The sequence below is a fragment of the Cibotium barometz genome, chromosome 42 (assembly GCF_041138505.1).
Source record: "Cibotium barometz isolate CiBa-2024 chromosome 42, ASM4113850v1, whole genome shotgun sequence".
NCBI lineage: Eukaryota > Viridiplantae > Streptophyta > Polypodiopsida > Cyatheales > Cibotiaceae > Cibotium > Cibotium barometz.
In genome coordinates, this window is record NC_141087.1 from 43,156,950 (window position 1) to 43,180,248 (window position 23,299).

Here is a 23,299-nt window from a genome sequence, read left to right on the forward strand (position 1 = left end):
GAGGATGGTAGATGCCTCTACTATGAGATCCAGGATGAGGGCAAACTTCAGAGAGTGGAGGCGGAGTCGCCTTTGGTTCCAGAGTGCATCTTTCAGAGGATACGAGTAGTGGCCGCCGCTTCCCGGAAGTGGCATATTGATCCAGACCTTGCAGATGTGGACTCTGATTGGCGCATTTGGGCATATGCTGCGCGCCCCTTGGCCCAGCTCCAGTGGGACCCTGGCGACGAGTACGAGTGGCATGATCCTTATGCGTCCCCCGAGGCCACAGAGATTACCTTTTTCCAGTACACTGTTCGGTTGGGGAGGCATATTTTGACTGCGAGGAGGATGGTCTCTCCAACCGCAGCGGAGCATTGGCGGCGGCTACACGGACTCTCACAGGAGTTCCTGGAGGATTTTTGGGCCAGGCTCTGGGCTAGTCGATAGGCACGCAGGATCTCGACTTTTCAGTGGTGGCTGGTTGCCCACAGGGGCTCTGCAGTTGGCACCTGGCTTGTCTACACTGGTCTTCCGGCGGCATGTGTCCGATGCGGCCACCCTTTGGAGACACAGAGACACTGCCTATGGGACTGTCCACAGGCGTAGCAGATTTGGCTGAGGATGCTTCGCATCTTGGCCCCCCTCTCTCCAGAGGGCATGTATACGTGGGGTGCCGCTGCTTGGTCGACATCGTCAGGGCCTGCTCTGGGATAGGAGACGGAGCAGGACAGCCAGGCTATCAGATTCATTAGGGGCCAACCTCGCCTTGTTCCTTCACCGGATTTCTCGTCCGCCGTCTGGACACAGGAGAGGGATTTACGATGGGAGCTCCTCAGTAGCCTCACCATCTGGTTCACCTGGAGAGCCCGGTGTTTCAGGGCCTTTGAGGGGAGACTGGAGCCACTAGCAGAGACTATTCGGGGGATTTGGCAGGAGCTGATCCACACCCTGCGCGGACAGTATATGCGCATCCGCCGGGGCGACTCGGATGCGGCGATCTTGCGGCACCAGGCCTTCCACACCACTTGGCGCAGCGGCCCCTTCTTTACACTACACGCGGGAACCCCCCGCTGGCATTACAGGCCACCTGTTTGGTTTTTCCCCCCTCCTATTGTATGATATAGCTCTCAGTTATTTGTACTGATCTTTGTACCTTTTTGCACCTAGGGAGAGTCTCCCTAGCTGCCTTGATTGGATCTCTGCTCTGCCTTCTTATGTGAGCAGGAGAGTTTTTGTAGCCCAGTGAAGTTTTTTTTTTAAAAACTAATGAAAGGATCTTTTCTCGGAAAAAAAAAACACTATGTCCTCTCCTCTCTCCCTCTCTCTCTCTCTATTTTCTGCACATCTTCATTCAGTTTTGTGTGTTAATTCCGTCACGAAAAGTAATGAGAAAATGGCCCTTTTTGGGCTAGTTAAATACCCTTTTGGTATATTTTCACACACCCCCTCTCTCAATCCAAAAAGGGATCATGAGAGAAGATGGGAAAAAACAGCTTGGTTGTCGAAGATGAGGATTCATGTGATTTGAGACTGGAGTAGAGGCTTCTGGGATTGGGAGGTACTGGAAGAATGCCACAATGCAAGAGGTTTTCACATGCATGAATGCCCATTTTTGGGTTTTCATTCGTACATGCGCCCCAAACACAAAAATCAGAATGCTGTGCATAGGGAATGCAGGATGGAAAAAAATGCAATGCAGTGGGTTTTCACATGAGCCATGCCCTCATGGGGTTTTCACTGACTCATGTGCCCGATACAAAAATGATAAGAAATGTGAAGGGAGAGGAAGATCTCCCTCTCAGTGTGCGGAGGATGATGGTGATGGACCGATGCCGATCCGATTGCGAAGACGCTCGAGAATGGGGCGGTTGACGGACTTCGTAAGGATGTCTGCATGGTTATCTGCCATAGGAATGTACTGGAGTCAGATGGTACCAAGCTCAACCTGTTCCCTGGTAAAATGAAAATGGACACCCACATGCTTGGTACGGTTAGAAAAAATAGGGTTGCCAGCAAGGGCAATTGCACTCTGACTGTCGACGAAGATGATAGAAGCGGTGTCAACGGGGACGCGCATGTCGAAAAGAAGCTGACGAAGATACATAGCCTCAGTGGTGGCGTCATAGAGGGCCTGGTATTCGGCGTCTGCAGAAGAACCTGCAACGGTGTCTTGCTTTTTGCTAGACCAAGAGAAAGGGGCAGATCCGAGGGAGTACAAATAACCACCATGAGAACGTTGGGAATTGAGATCACCAGCCCAGTCGGAGTCCGTGTGTCATGACCCTGTGTTTTTCTCTGGACAGTATGCAGGTGTGCACAGGGACATGGTGGACAGTGTGAATGGCATCGGTTTGGAAGTCAAAAAGGACTCGAGGTTTTTTTTAAAAAGGTCTCCTTTTCACAACCTCATGTGGGGGGAGGGGACAAGATTTTAAAAACCTTAAAAAACTTGATAATACTCTTTATGAAAGAAAACGTGGCCCATATGCTATTATTGAGGGCCACGTGTGTGCTTTTTCTAAGGAGGGACTGGTGGGCTGGAGGCGCCCCTTTATTGGTGGAAAAACAAGGGGACTACACATGCGCTGGGGCTTTCTCTCTCTCACACACTTGGAGAGGGGCGAACAGATGGCATGGCAGCTAGGCGCCTCTTGACTGATGAAAAAGCAGAGCGCTGGACTGCAGAAAGCAGAGCGCTGGACAGCACTTACACGCCGGCTGGCTGGACTGCAGAAAGTAGAGGGTTGGATGTGCTTCTCTATTGGCTGAACAGCAGGAGTCGGGCTGCAGCAGAGAAGTGTGTGTGAGTTCTTCCTGGTCGGGCAGAGGCAGCCAGGAGGATGCACTTTCTCTTTTCCTCCCTTGCTTGCTATGAAACACCCAGCAGCCATGGTGCTTTTTGGAGGGGGTGTGTTTTTGCAAAAGGCAAGGGGCTGGTTTCTCTGAACATACATGTGGCCAGGGCTGGTTCCTCATGAACATAGACATCATGTCGATGGCGTTCAACTGATGGAACTTTCAGCTTCTCTTTGCTTTGGTTCAGGACTGTTTTGGAAAGGGTTTATGGATTGTTTCGTGGCAGTGCATGTGGCTACGAACATGAGCAATTCCGAGGCTGTTTTGAGACTGTTTATGGGCTGTTCTGATTGGCTGCAAGTATACTGTGTACATGGGTTATTGGCTGCAAGTACAAGGTCACCTGGTTATATTTCTTGGCATGGGAGCAACGCAAGCTCTCATGGGTGCATACCCATGGAGCAGATTGCTTTCTTCCTGCTTGGAAGGAACAGAGGGACCTGCAGTTTTGGGCATACCTGTGTAACATAGTTGTGGGGCAGAAATACAGCCAGACATATTCAGTAAGAGCTCTAACTTTTGTTTGTGTGTTGTGTTGGCACTACATTTGAGTATGTGCCGAGAATGTTTTGACGTGGAAATAGGACATGGTTTTCATGCTGGGCCAGACCAGATGTTTAATGGGGAAACAGGTCACCCGATGTTTGCTGAAACAAGTCCATGGTTTCTCGTGGAAACATGTTTTTTGTTTCTCCAGGAGATAGGTCACATGCAGGCAGTGGGTACAGGAGTGGACACATGTTTGGTACAGCCTTAGCCTTGCTACTGATTGGACAGGGGATAGGGAATCCACCCTTGGAAGGTAGAGAGGGAGTGTATAGGTGTGTCTACTGTATGGTATGTTGTGCTGTGATGCGAGTTCTCTTTTGGGAAAGTGTTTGGAGTCATCATTGTGATGCAAGAGCACTAGATGTGTCAGGGTGCGATGCTATTCATAGGGTGAGAGGCTATGGATGGTTGTGGCAGTCGTGATCATGGGAGAAAGCTTCTGTATGCACGACTCATGTGAAAAGAGTCTTTTGATTTGAACAAGTTTGTGGATGCCGAGTGGACAAGCAGCCATGATGCAAGGTCTTTGCAAGCTTCAAGAGTTCTACTGTGACGGCCTTAGTTTCCAGCCTTATTGTAATCAAAGCTCTCTTATAATCAATTATAGAAACACCGCAAGGGGTGCCACTGTGTTTTGGATCCAATCGGTGTCTGTGTACTGTTTGTAGGAGCACTCTAGCTCCCTCTATTTGTTTTCCTTTTCCTGGTTCCTCAAAGCTGTTGAAGTGTTTTGTGTGCAAGTTTGTTTTTGCACCGCCCTTTGGTTTCGTCTAAAGACCGAGCCCAGTTTACACCGTGTAACCACGCAGGGTGATCCCACGACTGTAGTGAAGTCCATACAAATAGGTACCTGCTAGATAGCGAACAACCCTCATTGCTGAACTCCAATGTGGCCCCTTAGGAGCATTGAAGTACTGACTTAAAATGGATGTGCAATAGGAGATATCAGGACGAGAATTCATGAGCCAGATAAGTTTCCCAACCACTCGTCGGTAGGCTCGCTCTTCATGTGGACAGTTTAACGGTGGGATCCAATGGAGGCCACTGGGATAGCACCATCAGGAAATAGGAAGTAATGAGTTGGAGACAGTACTTTTGTTGAGACACAAAAATACCATCAGGATGTTGGATCACCTCCATGCCAAGGAAATATGAGAGAAGACCGAGATCAGTCATCTCAAAAGTTCGTCTGAGCTATGCCATGATATCAGTTATTTTGGCTTGATGTGAACCTGAAATAATGAGGTCATCAACGTACAGTACTAGGTAGCAAACCATCCCCTGATTAGTGTAAATGTAGATATTGGGGTCACAATGAGATGGTTGAAAACCTTGGCTGCGAAAAAATTTGTTGATGCGATGATACCACGCCCAGGGTGCTTGCTTAAGCCCATAAAGAGCTTTATGCAAGCGAAAGACTTTGTCCTCAAGGCCGGGGGGCAGGAAACCCGGAGGTTGGTCAACGTAGACCTCCTCTTCAAGAATGCCATTTAAAAAGGCACTCTTAACATCCATCTAATAGACTGGCCATTTGTGGTGAGCAGCCAGATTGAGTAAAAGACGGATTGTCGTCATTCGAGCAGTGGGTGCAAAGGTCTCGTCGAAATCAATGCCTTCTTTTTGGCGAAAGCCTTGCACAAAAAGCCGGGCTTTGTATTTGTCCAAGGTACCATCGGCTTTAAATTTGGTGCGGAAGATCCATTTGGTTCCAATGACCGGTAATCCACAAGGGACCACGTGCCATTACGGTCAATGCTTTCGAGTTCTAGTTCCATAGCCTGTTTCCAGGATGGAAGTTTGATAGCATCTTTCCATGATGTTGGCTCATCATGTGCCAAATAGTTTGCGGAAAAAACAGAGGCGAATGAGGCACGAGGAGCGAGTCTGGTGGACCGATGAGGACCGTCCAAAGGGATATCAAGGGGAAGCATGCCAGAATCATGCATGGTTTGTTAATACCAGCGAGGTAAAGGGTCCCTGGGTGGTCGTCGGGGAGGAGGAAGCCTCCTCAAGAGGTGAAGTTGTAGGTGACTAATGGGGTTCATTTGGCACAGTCTGAGATTCTTGTTCAGTTGTTATGGGCAGCGGAAGGCAAAGTAAGTCTCACTCATCAAAGACAATGTCTCGATGAACGAAAACTTTGTTTGATCGTGGATCAAAAACTTTGTCAGCCTTTGCTTCAGAAGAGTAGCCCACAAAAATGAGCAACTCACTCCTTGGCTCAAGCTTGCCCCTTGTGTTATTCGGAGTGTGAGTGTATACACGACACCCAAAGACACGGAAATGGAAAACGGTTGGCTTTTCGCCAAAAAATGCCTCAAACGGAGTCCTGTGGGGAACAACGACCATGGGGCAATGGTTCATAAGGTACACCGCAGTGTTGACCGATTCTGACCAGAGACGTTCAGGCAGCTCAGCGGTAAAAAGCATGGAGCGTGCCATATCCATCATAGTTCGGTTCTTACGCTTGACCACTCCATTTTGTGAGGGAGAGTTGGTGGAGGTGAGTCGGCGTTGAATGCCCTGTTCTTGTAAGAAGTTAGTAAATTGATGGGAGATAAATTCACCACCATTGTCACTACGAGCAATCCCAATTGAGACACCCATTTGATTAGTGACTAACCGAACCCATGTGGAAAAGTATTGGAAAGCGTCGGATTCATGCTTTAGGAAATATACCCACATGTACTTAAATAATCATCAACAATCAGCATGTACTAGAGAGATCCATTCAAGGAAGGGGTTGGGGATTGGCCACTCAAGTCGAAATGAATCAACCTGAGGATTCCCGAAGCACGATAAGTAGCATGTTGTGGGAATGGGGAGCGATGTTGCTTACCCATTTGACAGGGCTGATAGACATCCTTTGTCAGTTTGAGGCTGGATATGCCTTCAACTAACTTGTCTCGAGATAGCTCATAGGGTGTGGCATAGGGTAGATGACCATAGCGAAAGTGCCATAGTCGTTCAATGTCGGAGGGAGCTTGGGTCACATAGGCCCGAACCCGATGAAACTCTGAACCAGTAGAAGATGGCTCAGTTAGAAAAGTATACATCCGGTACAAACCATCCTTCTGAGCTTGACCTCTGGCAACAACAAGACCGGTAGCCTCATCAACTCGTTTGTTGAAGTAAACGCCATGATTGAGTTGGGTCAGCTGGGATACAAAAAGTAAGTTGAGACCTAAATTAGGGACAAGATAGACATTCTCCAAGGTAGCCTGGTTGGGGCCAGTGTTGGTGTCAAATAAGACAGTGCCAATGGATTTTATGGGCGTCATTGTGTTGTTGCCACATCGAACTTCTCCCTTAACGGGATGCTGAGAGATGAAAATGTTAGCATTGCGTGCCATATGGTGAGTAGCTCCACTGTCAACTACCCAAGTGATAGGATGACCACAGGGAAGAGTTGGATGGGCCTCAATGATGGGCACAGAAGGATTGTCAGATAACTGATAGATCTGAATGAAGGCAGAGGCTTTCCCCCCGTAGATGGCCTCGTTTAGGCCTTTGTTTCTTCTTCTTTCTGGAGGAGTGGCTAGAATCAAACTTAAATGTGACCTGAGCAATATTGGCCGAGGGGCCGGGATGAGGTGTAAGGGAAGACTAGTCAGACATCTCTTCAGGGGTGGTGAAAGAAACTGACTGCTCGGAAGGTGGGGGTTGAGCAACCTGACTAGTGGATCGCCACTGAGAGAAACGCGGCCAAGTAGAACCATTGCCTTGTTTGCTGGGTCCTTGGAGGGGAGCCCGGCAGAGTAGGTGCTGGATTACTGCTCCCTCTGGATCTCCAATTTGGGGCATTGCTACCACCTTGGTTGTTTTGGCAGGTGGAGGTAGTGAGGTTGCAGGTGTTGACTCTATTTTCCTTGGCTTTAAAAACACACTCATCATCAAAATGTCCAGGCAATTGGCAATAAGTGCAAAATCTATTCTTTTTGGGAATATTTTGCCAGTGGGGAATGGGTGTTGAGGCAGGATTTTTGGAATCAGTATTGTTGCCGGGAGGTTTGCCTTGATTTCCTGAGTTGTTGTTCCCCTTCCCTTGCTATCCTTATTGAGTAGAGGTGTGCTAGGGAAGAGTGGGGTTTTGGTTCAAATCCCTTTACTAGGTTCCAGGAACCTTGGGAAGTGAAAACTTGTTCTATAAGATTAGCCCACGTTGTATAATTAGACCCGTTAAAACGAGTCTTTTCTGTGAAAGCATTTCTGGTGCCCATATCCAGAGTGTAAGTTTTCAGGAGGGAAACCAGAAAATCCACCAAGACCAGGCATAGGTGTAGGACCTGTCGAGGGTGCTCCATAAGATGGAATAAAGTTTTGGGCACTCAGCATAGGTGGAATACCTGGTTGAGGCACAAACCCTGGAGAGGGCACATAATTGGGAAAAACACTAGTGCCAGAGATGGGTTGGTAAACCACCTGATACCCCAGAATGCTGGGTGGTACCGCAGTGCCAGAGGGCATAGTGCTGAAAGATACCTGGGATGGGTAGAACCCATACGCAGGACCCAAAGGAGGTGCACGCAGTGACGACTGCATGCCAACACTAGTAGGAAGAGATATGGGTTGGGAGGGAGGGTTTTGTGCTTGAATTTGAGCAGTATTCCATAACACATTAGGATTAGGAAAATAGAAAGTGAACCAGAGGAGAAAACAGTGTTACCTCCTTGAACACCAGAAGTCGGAGAGTGAATTATACTCCTAGACCCTCCTCTGTTTGGGTTCACAAAATGCTAGGAATCGAGGGTGTTGATGGTACTGTTTGTTGAACCTGTGCTATAGAAGAAGATACCCAGGTAGCGTTAGGAACATACGTACTAAAAGGCACATATACGAACCTGACGCGATCACTGACGGGGATGATGATGGATCTCCGAACGACCGAGGAGGTACATGTCCTTCCTGAGAAAAAGTCCCATACCGAAGTCCAGTTTGTTGGCTAGAATGAGAAGCAGGGCTCCCGAATACCTGGGTCCAATACTGGCACACTGGCTGTGGGCATGTATCCTCCTCTGGAAGTAATGGCTAATGAGCTCGGAGAAGAAAAACCATATGCCAAGGGTGTAGAGGGTGAGTGGGTAAAAATAGGCTGGTCGTCTCCCAATGAAAGACCTTGAACAATAGGGCTCTCCAGTGAATGAGGAGTCCTATGCTCCATGTGATCTATATCAGAATAAGGAGAGTCAATATTTGGTATGAAAGGCTGATCCTCCGGAATCGAGGGTAGACGATCCATGCTGTGTACTCTCAAGGTCTTCAATCCTTTTGCTCACGATAGCTCTGATACCATGTGAGGGCAAAAGAAACCAAAGGACCAAATATATGAAAGATCAGAGCAAATCACTCAGCATGCAATGGTGATATGTATATAAATGATGAAAACCAGTACAGGAGCTCTATGTGAGACTCCGAACGAGCAGAGAAGGTTGTTGTCCCAAAAAACGCAGATAACAATCCCGAAGTAAGCCTGATGTAAGCACTGATATATGCCTCATGTAGGGCTGAGATGTAAGCGCTAATGTATGCCTGATGTAGGGCTGAGATGTAAGTGCTTATGTCTTGATGGCTGCTGATGTAAAAATGCAGAAGTAAGCTGTGGTGAAAACGCAGATGTATGCACCCTGTACCAGCAACAGCGCTGATGTATGCCTGATGTAGGGCTGAGATGTAAGCCCTTATGTCTTGATGGCTGCTGATGTAAAAACGCAGAAGTAAGCTGTGGTGAAAACGCAGATGTATGCACCCTGTACCAGCAACAGCAACTCGTGAGAAAAACGCAGAAGATCACTGCAGATGAAGGCATCCAGTTCAGCAGCGGCAGGGAAAGGTTCCACCAGTTGTAGGCGGCCTGTTCCAACAGCAGCAGCCGGTGCAGAAGAACGCCGAAGTGCAGTCCTGAAGTAGGCGATCAATCCAGCAGGAGAAAGGAGTAAAACGCTGAGGTGCAATCCTAAAGTAGACGCCCAGCCGATGAGTACTTGTGTGTTGGTGAAGATCATTAGGAGGTGCCTCATATTTATATGAAGGCAGGGTGCTGGTTGGCCAGCATAGGCAGTCGGCCAGCAGATAAATAATGTAAATGAGAAAATGGCCCTTTTTGGGCTGGGTTAAATACCCTTTTAGGTATATTTTCACACATCTCATAGTATACTTGGCAGCAACATATGTAATGCTCCTTTGTCTCAACCTCTATGTGGCATAATCGGTTGGTGAGGGAGGGGTCGAGGTGGTTGGGGCCGAAGCTCTCTCAAGAAAGTGTCCTTGTTTCTATGGAGCTCGAGCAAGAAAAGCCCTAGGTAACATTGGTCTGGGAAGTCAATGATTCTGGAAAGTGAGCCAAATCCCTCATGGAACAGACAATGAAAACTCCTACATAGGCTCCTCATCCGGGTTCAAGTCGGCCTTTTTCTTCGATTAGCATCATGGCTAATCAATCTCCCTCGGCTGGGCGAACCATTTTTTTTTCCGAAGCCGAGCTCGCGGTCCTCTACGCCGAAATCGAGAAAGACTCCAAAACAACCCTCATTTGCCAGAATCTTTGGATCTCACCATTCCCGTTTCCAGGCTCGGGATTGGGTCCTGGCGGCTCTGCCCTCCGACCTCACCTCACACTTTCGAGATGTCAGGTTGCTTGGAAGAGGTTTCTTCCAAGTGGATTTTGATTCTAAGGACGTAGTATTCTTTCTGGAAGACCGGAACCGTTGCCCGATTACTCTCAAATTCCCAAGTCTTCCTCACGCATATTGGCCTACGTTAGAGGCCATCGGGTCCACCTTTGGGCTGGTTCTTCAAGTGCCCCCCCTCCACGCCTTGCCGACATCTTCTGCCCAGGTGGTCACTGCCTTGGCGGATGCTGTCCTCAGGGTCATGGTTCTTGCCCGTGACATTGAGCTCTTTGAGGACTATGTTTTGCTTCCGGGCCCTTGTGGCCCTTTGAAGCAACATATAGAGATTGCAGGTAAACCCGATCAGTGCCGGGTTTGTCACCAACACGATCACTTTGCTTGAGATTGCCCTCGGGCTCGGGGTCGGGAGGCCTCGCAAGCGTGCTTCTCAGGTGCCACCTCCCTTGGTTCCTTCTTGTCCTTCAGTCCGCTAGGTGTGGCAAGCTCTCTCTCACGCCCACCCCCCTGGTGCGATTGATGGGAAGGCCTCCTCGGATCATGTACAGATAGATGATGTTTCTGGTCAAAGGGATGTGTCAGCTGATGCATCTTTGCAGAGAGATGATATCTCAGATCAGGATGATTTTGTTGAGTCCTCTCTACTTGGAGGGGGCGATATGCAGAATGTTTAGTGCAGTGGGGATCATGTATTGCAGGATTTTCAGCATGATGCCATTGCTCTTGATGCCCCACAGGGCGAACAGGTTTCTCGTACATATGCAGGTACTGTGCAGGGCCTTAGACAAGGGCATGTCAGTGGACTTTGCCACGTGGATTATCCCGTCCTCCAGCATTATGAGAGGTGTCCTCAGGCTTCCCATCGTCTTCTTAGAGCTCGAGCAAGAAAAGCCCTAGGTAACATTGGTCTGGGAAGTCAATGATTCTGGAAAGTGAGCCAAATCTCTCATGGAACAGACAATGAAAACTCCTACATAGGCTCCTCATCCGGGTTCAAGTCGGCCTTTTTCTTCGATTAGCATCATGGCTAATCAATCTCCCTCGGCTGGGCGAACCATTTTTTTTTCCGAAGCCGAGCTCGCGGTCCTCTACGCCGAAATCGAGAAAGACTCCAAAACAACCCTCATTTGCCAGAATCTTTGGATCTCACCATTCCCGTTTCCAGGCTCGGGATTGGGTCCTGGCGGCTCTGCCCTCCGACCTCACCTCACACTTTCGAGATGTCAGGTTGCTTGGAAGAGGTTTCTTCCAAGTGGATTTTGATTCTAAGGACGTAGTATTCTTTCTGGAAGACCGGAACCGTTGCCCGATTACTCTCAAATTCCCAAGTCTTCCTCGCGCATATTGGCCTACGTTAGAGGCCATCGGGTCCACCTTTGGGCTGGTTCTTCAAGTGCCCCCCCTCCACGCCTTGCCGACATCTTCTGCCCAGGTGGTCACTGCCTTGGCGGATGCTGTCCTTAGGGTCATGGTTCTTGCCCGTGACATTGAGCTCTTTGAGGACTATGTTTTGCTTCCGGGCCCTTGTGGCCCTTTGAAGCAACATATAGAGATTGCAGGTAAACCCGATCAGTGCCGGGTTTGTCACCAACACGGTCACTTTGCTTGAGATTGCCCTCGGGCTCGGGGTCGGGAGGCCTCGCAAGCGTGCTTCTCAGGTGCCACCTCCCTTGGTTCCTTCTCGTCCTTCAGTCCGCTAGGTGTGGCAAGCTCTCTCTCACGCCCACCCCCCTGGTGCGATTGATGGGGAGGCCTCCTCGGATCATGTACAGATAGATGATGTTTCTGGTCAAAGGGATGTGTCAGCTGATGCATCTTTGCAGAGAGATGATATCTCAGATCAGGATGATTTTGTTGAGTCCTCTCTACTTGGAGGGGGCGATATGCAGAATGTTTAGTGCAGTGGGGATCATGTATTGCAGGATTTTCAGCATGATGCCATTGCTCTTGATGCCCCACAGGGCGAACAGGTTTCTCGTACATATGCAGGTACTGTGCAGGGCCTTGGACAAGGGCATGTCAGTGGACTTTGCCACGTGGATTATCCTGTCCTCCAGCATTATGAGAGGTGTCCTCAGGCTTCCCATCGTCTTCTTAAATCGGGGGTTAAACCCTCTTCTCTTCCATGAGAATCGTCTCATGGAATGTTCAGGGCCTTGGAGGGCTTCCCACCCATGGTAGGAAGCGCCTTCTGAAGGACCAGCTTCACCCTGCTGTTACAGGAGGATCTATGGATGTACTTTTGTTGTAGGAACACAAATTGGATAGATCTCAGTGTGGCAAAACTGGTAAGATGCTTTATGGCCACACCTTCTGGTCCTCGGCAGTTGGGACTAGAGGGGGTGTTTGCATTTCAGCACGGTGTTATCATCCCTGCTAAAGCGCAGTGGATCTTGATCATGCATGAGGATCAGAAATTGGGAATCTTGAATATCTATGCACCTAACGTGAGAGGTGAAAGGGTGGCCTTTTGGGACACCATTACAAATGTCATTCCCGAGGTTGATCATTGGATAGTGGGAGGAGATTTTAATATGGTTGAGCTGACAAGAAGGGTGGACGCGAAGGGGGTTTACACCCTTTGGAGCGAACCTCATGGGAGAGGTTCACGCTTTCCTTTTTTGGCAGGGATTCCTGGACTGAGGATGACTTCCAGAGAAGGCCAAACTCCTTATCTTTCTCTTGGCATAACCACAGGAGCGGGGATGACAGCATCTTTGCATGTCTAGACAGGTTTTATGTGGATGATTGGTCCTTGGATAGAGAAGGCACCATTGCTATTATGCCTGGCACCACCAAATCTGATCATTGCCCCGTCGTTTTGTGTCTCAGGGAGCTTGGGGCTTGCTCAGCCTCTCCCCGTGTCTGTATCCCTGACTCTCTTTATCTAGATGCTGACATCTCCCTTGAGATCAGAGACATATGGAGATCTTGTGACGGTCATGATCCTCGCCATAATATTGCGTTGGCTCTTGAGAGGACCAGCCATTATTATCATAGCACTGCCTTGTCCAAGAAGGAGGAGGCTCTGGACAAGGAGAGATCTATTAGGCGTAGGATTGCTGCTCTTCAGAGGGAACATGAAAAGCATCCACATGCGTCTTGGATTACAGACCTCTTGACCATAGTTAGAGCAGAGCTGCAGTTGGCCATGGACAGGAGGGCTGAGTTCACGTTTCATGCGAATGAGGCTTTTTGGACTCAGATGGGTGGCAGATGCAACAAAGAGTTTTTCTCAGCACAGGCCTTCCCATAGCAGGGATTCTGTGAGGTACTTGCAGGATTCACAGGGTGAGGTTCAAATTGAGCCTGATAAGGTGAGGGGTATTGCTTCAGATTTTTATTGGTCTTTGTTGACTGCAGAGGTGCCCTCTCCTCAAAGAGATGTGGCACGGCAGAAAGTTTGGGAGTGCATGCCCAGGCTCATTACAGATGCTGTGTTCTTCCCTAGATGCCCCTTTCTCGAAGGATGAATTCCTTCACGCACTGTATGCTCTTTCCAGTGGTTCATGCCCAGGGGATGATGGTCTTTCTTCCGCCTTCTTTATTCTTTTTTGGGATCATATTGGAGATGCTATCACTGTTGCCCTTCACGAAATGTTCTTGTCGGGTATGATGCCGCCATACCTCAATCATTCTATTTTAGATTGATAGGAACTAAGGCGTCCTAATAACCGGGTTTACAGCCCTGGGCAATAACGGACTTGAACCGCTGACTCTCTCGGTGTAAACGAGGCACTCTACCGACTGAGCTAATTGCCCCCACTACTTGAGCTAATTGAACGAAGGGTTTTCACCCCGTTCAACGATTGATTCTTATTCATAGTTGGGATGCAGGGATAGATTCATTTCCTCCTCGAAGAACTGTACGAACTATTTAGTAGGCTACCACTCTGCGGACCCTTCGGGGTAATCCCGGGAGGGACTCATTTGCCAACCCTTCGGGACTCAACCAACTATCGATGTCTACGGCAGTTGGGACTGCCCTTCGGGACTGCACTTCGGGGCTCAACCAACTATCGATGTCCACGGCTAACGAATTCACTTCGTGCCCAAACGAGCACGCAGACACGGGGATTTATTCATACCTCACGGAGGGGCTGATTCACCTTATCCCCAAGAGTGGGGACGAGACTGACATCAAGCAATGGAGGCCCATCACCCTCCTTGGATCTACATATAAAATCTTAGTCAAAGCCTTGAGTATAAGGTTGCAGCCGATTCTCCAAAGGACTATCCATGATACATAGAATGGGTTCCTCCAAGGAAGGAGTATATTTGATAACATCTTTTCTTTCTGGGAAGCTGTCGAGTGGGCAAAATCTAGTCAGTAGCCTCTTGCCATTCTTTTGCTTGATTTTGAAAAAGCTTATGACAGAGTGGATTGAGATTTTTTGGAGGGCACTATGGCACACATGGGGTTTTCCCAAAATTGGATCAGAGGGGTGTCCTCTCTATATAGGGAGGCTCTGTGGGGGGCGCGGCGAGCGTTTTCAGATTTCCCGTTCAATGAGGCAGGGCTGTCCCCTCACCCCTTTACTGTACCTCATTGTAGCTGAGGCTATGAGCAAGTTTCTTCGGGCTGCCCCTGGTGTTGTGGGTCTCAGGCTGCCTTTACGCACGGAGGAAGAGTTTTTGGACTCTGAGTTAGCAGATGATACGGCGTTGTTCCTTGAGGCTTCACATGCTTGTTTGTGTGCTTTCTGGACAGCCTTGGAGGCCTTTTGTTTGGCAGCAGGAGCTACTATCAATTGGCATAAGTCAGTTGGTTTTTTGGATCAGTGATTCTCCTCTTGCAGATTGGGGTACAGATGTTGGTTTTACTTGGATTGAGAGAGGATGCTCTGCTAGATACCTTGGTTGTCAGGTGGGCATTGACATCTCCCCTGCACAACAGTTTGCTCCAGTGCTTTTAAACATTAAAAGAAAACTTCATCATTGGAGTAGGAGGAAGCTCGACTTGGCCTCTAGAGCTTTGGTGGTTAACCAAGTTTTGCTGGCCACGGCTTGGTTTATCGCTTCATGCTGGATTTTTCGTAAGGGTTGCATTGGCCAGCTTCGTCGCCTTATTCGGAACTTTCTTTGGTCAGGGCTTGATGGAAATGCATACACCAGGGCCAGAGTTGCTTGAAAAACCATTATCAAGCCTGAGCAGGAAGGGGGATTGAATATCATTGACCCTAAGGTGCAATGTAAGGCTTTGCTTTGTAAGCTTGTTGTTAGGGGCTTTCTTTCAGGCATTGAGCCGTGGAAGCACTTTCTCATGCAACAGATCACGAAGTGTGTCCCTGTTTGTGGAGGTGACTAGGCTCTCAGCTCACGCTTTATTTTTTCGGATGCAGTTCATTGCTCCCCTTCATCCCCCTTGGTTAGGTCCCTCCTACGAGCCTGGGACTGCCTGAGGAGTTTTTTGGTACACATCCCCCCGCGTTCACTGGTGGAGGAAGCTAACCAGCAGCCCATTCTGTGGAATGATTTGATCTTAGATATGCATGGTAGACCTCGTGGGGCAGCTATGCATATTCTTTGGGCTAGCTGGGAGACCCTATGTCCCACAGTGTTGGCTTGGAAGAGGTTTCAGAGCCTCACCGAGGTGCAAAGATTGGATTTCACATAGCATTTGAGAGGCTCTAGCCGGAGGATTGCACAGATTGATGCAGCCATTCCCAACCACTGAATTACTGGATCTTTCTTAGATGGCCGTCATCATGCATTGGCCAGCTTCGTCGCCTTATTCGGAACTTTCTTTGGTCAGGGCTTGATGGAAATGCATACACCAGGGCCAGAGTTGCTTGAAAAACCATTATCAGGCCTAAGCAGGAAGGGGGATTGAATATCATTGACCCTGAGGTGCAATGTAAGGCTTTGCTTTGTAAGCTTGTTGTTGTTAGGGGCTTTCTTTCAGGCATTGAGCCGTGAAAGCACTTTCTCATGCAGCAGATCACGAAGAGTGTCCCTGTTCACGGAGGTGACTAGGCTCTCAGCTCACGCTTTATTTTTTCGGATGCAGTTCACCGCTCCCCTTCATCCCCCTTGGTTAGGTCCCTCCTACGAGCCTAGGACTGCCTGAGGAGTTTTTTGGTACACATCCCCCCGCGTTCAGTGGAGGAAGCTAACCGGCAGCCCATTCTGTGGAATGATTTGATCTTAGATGTGCATGGTAGACCTCTTGGGGCAGCTATGCATATTCTTTGGACTGGCTGGGAGACCCTATGTCCCACAGTGTTGGCTTGGAAGAGGTTTCATGTTGGGAAAAGTATAATAAGTGATAATGCAAGCTTAATGAGAGCATGGAGTGATGAAAGAGCTATGGTGGTTCAAGATAAGCCATGATGGTCACATGAGCAATAGTGTAATTAACTAGTACTTAATCAAAGATTAAGAGGACATAATGACAGCACAATAAGGAGCATCACATAGCATATAAATTCGTGTTTTTCTCATTAGGAGGACCACCATTTTATAGCCAAAGTGTACATGGTTGAATGACATCATTGCTTACATCTCATCAAGAGCATCCAAGGCCATCTCCCCCCACATGGCTTCCTAGAATATAGCCTCCAGAGAATCTTCAGGAACTCGCCTACTTCAAGTGGGGTTTGACCCTTTCATTCACCTGGATTCTCTTCATATTACATGGTCCTTTTACATTTTATTGTGTGCTTTAACCTTAGACCATGACATTGATCATATATTCCAACACCCTCCCTTGATCATGGCATGGTATATTGCCCTCCCTTGATCCAAACATTACATGAAAGAAAAAAAGCTTAACTCATAAGGAGTATAGCTCTACAGTACATAAAAGAAATTAGCATCGCTCATAGGGAGCATAGCTTCTACATTGCGAAAAGAAAATGACATGACATGAAAACATTCCTACATGAAAACATTCCTCTCCCATACCCCATCATCATCATAGCATCATCATCATCATATCCATGGGCATCATCATCATCATTTGTTGGTCATGGAGACCCAACTCCCCATCAATCCCCCCTTGAGGGCTACATGGCCTACTGAGAGATATTGTGGGCATCATAACAACACATAACCTACATCATCGGTGGTTAGAGGTGTCCATACATAAACATTTGGGTAAGAGAGGGCATAAACATTGTTGGCTTTAGAAAGCCCATTCTGCATCTACCGCTTCATCAAAAGAGGTAGTAACATTGTTGCATGCTTGAATTGCTTCTTCGGAATCATTCGAAATGCTTGCCATATTTGCCTGGTTGGTGTAACATTTGTCGGCGAGGTGACCTGGCTTTCCACATTTGGTGCATATTCGCTTTGGCTTGTCTTTGTGGTAGCAATTCTTGGCAAGATGTCCTGTCCTTCCACAATGTGTACATTGGAGTGATTTGCCGGTTTGCTTTTGAACAAGGTATGCCTGGTTTGAGACAAGATCAATGGCTCTACCTTTCAACTTCTTCTCTTCTTCCAAGAGAACACTCTCTATTCCCTCTAAAGTGGGATCTTGCATGTATTTTAAGGTCGGCATGAGTGTATCATACTCGGATGGCATTGACTTTAGGAGGATGGCTATGGCATCACTCTCCTTGACTGGTTCATTGATGGCTTTGAGCTGGGCCATCAAGCTCTTCATGGTGTTGATGTGAGATGCAAGTGTCTCATCAATCTTGTACTCTAGACTGTAAAAGTCTACTTTGAGACTGATTTTGCTGTGGAGGCCTTGAGCACCAAAAGATTTATCCAGTGAATTCCAAGTAATTTGTGAAGATGTTCCATTACCAATGTAATGTATATAGCTATCTTCAACTCCAAGGGCAATGAGAGCTAATGCTTTCTCATCCTTGGTTTGCCAAGAGATTTCTCCTTCTCGTGTGGCAGGTTTAGGTATAGTACCATTGACTATGCCCCAAACTCCTTCTTTCATTAGTAAAAATCTCATTTTGACTTGCCAAGTATGGAAGTCATGACCGTTGAATTTCTTGATGAAAGAGGATGATATGTAAGTTGACTCCATGATTGGAACTGAACAATGCAAAATATTAAAAGCTAGAATCCCCCATCACCATATAGATGCATGAAATTACTCAAGAATTCCCCAAACCCATAAGCCTTTGCATAGTGATAATAACTGGGCCTAGACTTGATTTTCATCCTAGGTTTTCTAGTTTTGCTTTTGAGTTTCAATGATTTCTTGATATAATCTTCATTAGATGATTCAGCATCCGAATGCATGACTACAAAGAGATGTTCAACTCAATATGCATATTAGAATGTCATCTCAATAGATAATTACTATTAATTATATGATGATTAGTGGAGATGATTAATTCAAAGAGGAAAAACTGCCCCCAAGAATAGAGTGAGCTTTGAGCAATTGAATGAAGCTCTTCCCGAATGAGAAACATAAAATGCTTTAAACCAAGTGAAAACCAAGGTATTGGCTTTAAGCTCAGCACTCAAACATGTCAAGATGTTGCTTCAATCTCTGTAAATCTTCTCTGCAACACAGCATATACTGTCACTGATAAATTAGTTCAAACAGCAGCTACAGTGGACCATTGCTCATGAAAATCAACACGTGGGAGCTTCATAGCATCAATGTTATGCTCACAAGAGGAATTAGCAAACCATTCATCGTACGGCGTCAATTTGAGGAATTTCGCAGCGCAGAGGCGGGCTGTTGCAGAGCTGATTTCGCCGCGTGTACTTCGTGGGAGCTCAAATGGAGCTAGGTGTAGATTACGCCGGCTGTTAGCTCTCTTTTGAATCAAAAAGCTTGAGATTTGATGGACTATAGAGCTCATATGAAGCAAAAGACCAGCAGGGGGTGCATTGAAGCTTTAATGGAAAGCTTGAAAAAATAAAAAACTAATCAATGTGGTTAATTACTATGCCTAGGGATAATCATGGCTCTGATACCATGTTGGGAAAAGTATAATAAGTGATAATGCAAGCTTAATGAGAGCATGGAGTGATGAAAGAGCTATGGTGGTTCAAGATAAGCCATGATGGTCACATGAGCAATAGTGTAATTAACTAGTACTTAATCAAAGATTAAGAGGACATAATGACAGCACAATAAGGAGCATCACATAGCATATAAATTCGTGTTTTTCTCATTAGGAGGGCCATCATTTTATAGCCAAAGTGTACATGGTTGAATGACATCATTGCTTACATCTCATCAAGAGCATCCAAGGCCATCTCCCCCCACATGGCTTCCTAGAATATAGCCTCCAGAGAATCTTCAGGAACTCGCCTACTTCAAGTGGGGTTTGACCCTTTCATTCACCTGGATTCTCTTCATATTACATGGTCCTTTTACATTTTATTGTGTGCTTTAACCTTAGACCATGACATTGATCCTATATTCCAACATTTCAGAGCCTCACCGAGGTGCAAAGATTGGATTTCACATAGCATTTGAGAGGCTCTAGCCGGAGGATTGCACAGATTGATGTAGCCATTCCCAACCACTGGATTACTGGATCTTTCTTGGATGGCCATCATCATTCTTGGTTTGGGGTTTTTTCTGGGACAGGTGTTCCTCTTCAGGTTATGGGTCTCCCCTTGCCTAGGGAGGATGATGTACTGGTCTTTTTTTCTGTACAGAATGGATGGCAGTTGGAGAGATGTGGCGTGGAGGACCTTATTGAGGGCCCTTAGATTTGTCCAGTCAGAGTTGTTGGAAGGTTAGGGTAGCACGTCTTTGTTGACACCCCCCCCCCCCCCCCGGGATGATCACAGAGTGTTAGACTTTGGTTGTATGGTGGCTGCCCTATCAAACATTTGCATTGGGACCCCAGTGTGAGTGGGAGTGTAAGGATGCTTGTAACCCTTTGAAAAGCATGCCTTTTTTCAGTTATACGGTGCGGAATGCCAGACATCTTATCTTGGGACACAATCAGAGTGTCCCTACTCTTAGACCCCATTGGGAATCTTACGGTATTTCGACTGACATTCAGAGGGTATTTTGGCGGAGATTGTGGCATTCTTATAGGAAGCCACAGATTTCCTCCTTTATCTGGGATTCTCTTCATGGTGGTCTGGCCACCAATCAGTGGAGGTCTGTTATTGGTGCTTGCCAGCATGCCCTAGATGTGTAGGAGTTTTGGAGTCAGTTTACCATTGTTTATGGGAATGCAGGGAAGCACAGAGGGTTTGGTCTGCAATTGCACACCTCTTTGGTAGGATTAAGAGAGATACTATCATTTCTTTTGGTTCTATCATTTGGTTGACACAGTTTGGGCCTCAGTTGAGGTTCGAGGGGACTGACAGGAGCTTGGCCATTATGGTTAGGCAAGGAGTTGCTCGGCAGTGTTGTCTTCAAAATTTGCCACTTTCACACTTTGTCCCTCCGGCACAGAGGTTAGACAGCTCTTGGGAGATTATTGCTAGCATCTCAGCCTGGAATATCTGGAAGGCTAGATGCACTGAGGCCATTGAGGGTACTCCTGTTCTTGTTTCTCAGTGTCTTTGCAGGATTTGGAGTGATATTATTCACACCATTATGGCTACCTGGGCCAAAATCCAGGGATCTTCGAGGGCTGCGGAGAGGAAGCACGGCCAGTTTATGAGAGAGTGGGACATTGGTATCTTTTTCACATCCTCTCATTCGGAGCCCTATTTGCAGCACAGGGCTCCTGATTGGTTGAGATCTCCACCTTGCTTGGTGTGAAATCTCCATTTTGTAAATTTTTTCATACTTAATAGAAGTCTCCTTTTCATACTTAATAGAAGTCTCCTTTTCAGAAGAAAAAAAAAACTCCTACATATCTCATAGTTTACTTAATAAACATATGTAATGCTCCTCTGTCTCAACCTCTGTGTGGCATCATAGGCAAATTCTCTCCTCCTTGGGTCTCCGTATGAGCTCCCCGGCTCTAAAGACATGCTCATCTCTCTCTGAGGTGGTGGGACAAAATCGTATCAAGCCAATCACAATCCGCATGGCATGAGACATGTGACACTCAGGTAGCCCGACTGTTGGTTGTCAGTGAGCCCAAGGAAGTGCAGCTTTGGTGGGAGCTCCAAAGTGCATGGCATGGGACACGTGAACACTTGAGTGGCCCGGCTGTGGATAAATCCATCCTCAGTGGACCCTAGGAAGTGATCTTTGTAGAAGTACATCTTCAGTGGGAGCTTTGAAGGTGTGATCCATGTGCAGTGGGTGTAGAGGTTGAGAAGATCTAACTGGATAACCCAGTTGGTGTCCTCATGAGAGAGATGGCAAAAAGAGGAGTCCAAACTCAACTGAAGGGGTGGGAGGCGGTCCATGCAGAGTCCATATCCTGAGGACCAAGTGGAAACTCTGGCATATTACACTCCAGGGTGGCCCTTGAGCGCTAGCTGTCTTGAGGATTCCAGGGCAAGTCTCAGGTACCTGTGGAGATCCATGTGACTCATACATTGAGAAATCCGTTGTGCTTGGCGCTTCATGATTTGCCCAATCCGTATCTCATGCTTAAGACGAGAGCGTGTGGCTCGACATTCGTCATCATACCAACAATTATGGGGCATGGAACCGCAAGGTGGCTTGGTGGTAGATCGTTGTGTGGAGATGAAAGAAGTGCAGGCAGATGAGTGGAGAATGGTGGTGTGAGTTGTGATGTGAGGGTGGGTAGGGGGACAATAGAATCCACATCTTGGAGGTGGTGGTAGATGTGCTCGGAGTAAGCAGGGTCAAGCTCGTGATCAAAATGGACTTGGGTGTATTGTGAGGAGATGGGGGTGGGTGCATGGGGACAGGTGGTATGCAAGTAAGAGTGAAAGAGAGGTAGGTATGGTCAGCTTCAAAGGGGGGTGGCAAGTAAGAGTGAAAGAGAGGTAGGTATGGTCAGCTTCAAAGGGGGGTGGCAAGATGGAGAAGTTGGGGAGGTGTGCCAAATCCGGAAATCCCATGAGTGTTCGAAGCTAGCTAGTGAGGGAGTCAGAGGAGGGCCATCTCGACACCCCGTTATAGATAACAAGATCATGTGCATCTCCTAGCTCTAGTAGGAAGTGCCTCCTATACACCGTGACCTCCTGACGGTCCTGTGGTGATCTCTGTAACCCCGTGTTAGTAATGTACAGCTTTTGTACTCTGATAGGGTCATCCGCATCAAGTAGTGGGACCTGGTACTAAGAGAGGTAGGTATGGTCAGCTTCAAAGGGGGGTGGCAAGATGGAGAAGTTGGGGAGGTGTGCCAAATCCGGAAATCCCATCAAGTAGTCCACGATGTTGGTACCTCTTGAGTGTTCGAAGCTAGCTGGTGAGGGAGTCAGAGGAGGGCCATCTCGACACCCCGTTATAGATAACAAGATCATGTGCATCTCCTAGCTCTAGTAGGAAGTGCCTCCTATACACCGTGACCTCCTGACGGTCCTGTGGTGATCTCTGTAACCCCGTGTTAGTAATGTACAGCTTTTTTACTCTGATAGGGTCATCCGCATCAAGTAGTGGGACCTGGCCACTCCATATCCTAGCGTTGAAGTCCCCAAGCGAGAGGACTTTCCACAACTGTGAGAACTCCATAATACCCCCATATAATGGTAAGTACTAAGTACATTGACTAGGCATGCTCTACGGTGTAAGGGAAGTGTCTCGGTGCAAAATAAGGCAACAATGTTGATGACTCTGTCCCCAGTAAACTGTAGCAGCACCCAAAGATACCTTGCGTCCTCGTCCTTCCAGACAATGTTGAGAATCTGTCGGAGGTGGCATCTAAAAAGGACAGCTACCCCTCTCGAGCCATGTACTCCTCCTGATGTGTGGGTTTTGCCTTGGAAAGTTGACTCCCACTTGAGCCCGACTATGTATGCTAAGCCCCTCTCAGGGCTTTGATGAGTCTCTGTATAGAAAAGGACATCCCTGCATGTGAGAGTCTCGCTCAAACCTCCTGGATTTGACCACAAGGTGCCATTGTAGTTCCATACTACTAACCTCAGGTGTTTGGTCTCATAGACCCCGCATCCCTATTTGGGACGGCGTTGAGTAATAATGACCTTGCCATCTCTATAGACAGCCCACTTGCCTGCTCCACAAGCCTCATGAGATATCACCATTGCCTAGGTCGGTATACACATGTGCCCTTGAGGGCAGCCCGTCTGTCTAAGAAGGCGTGTGCTAGTTGCATTAGGGTTCCCGTGTCATATTCTGCCCTCCATTTATCTGCAAAGGGGGGGGGGGGTGTTCCCGTCCACTCCCTCCTTGCGGAGACTTTCCAACTGTTTTTCGTGTTGGTTAAGCACCCTGTCCAACACCTTCTGCTTGATCAATGCATCCTTGGTGTTGTCCTCCATTGTCTTGATATATGCCTCCAGCTCCTGTA

General features: G+C 47.7%; 1 protein-coding gene and 1 non-coding gene across 3 annotated transcripts in view; both read right to left on the reverse strand.

The window, feature by feature from the left end:
- LOC147614502 (serine/threonine-protein kinase CTR1-like) overlaps positions 1–23,299 on the reverse strand; it is a 68,489-nt gene that overhangs the window by 38,496 nt on the left and 6,694 nt on the right. The window lies entirely within an intron of this gene.
- Positions 13,703–13,775, reverse strand: TRNAV-UAC (transfer RNA valine (anticodon UAC)). The gene has a single exon. It is a non-coding gene; the product is annotated as a tRNA-Val (tRNA).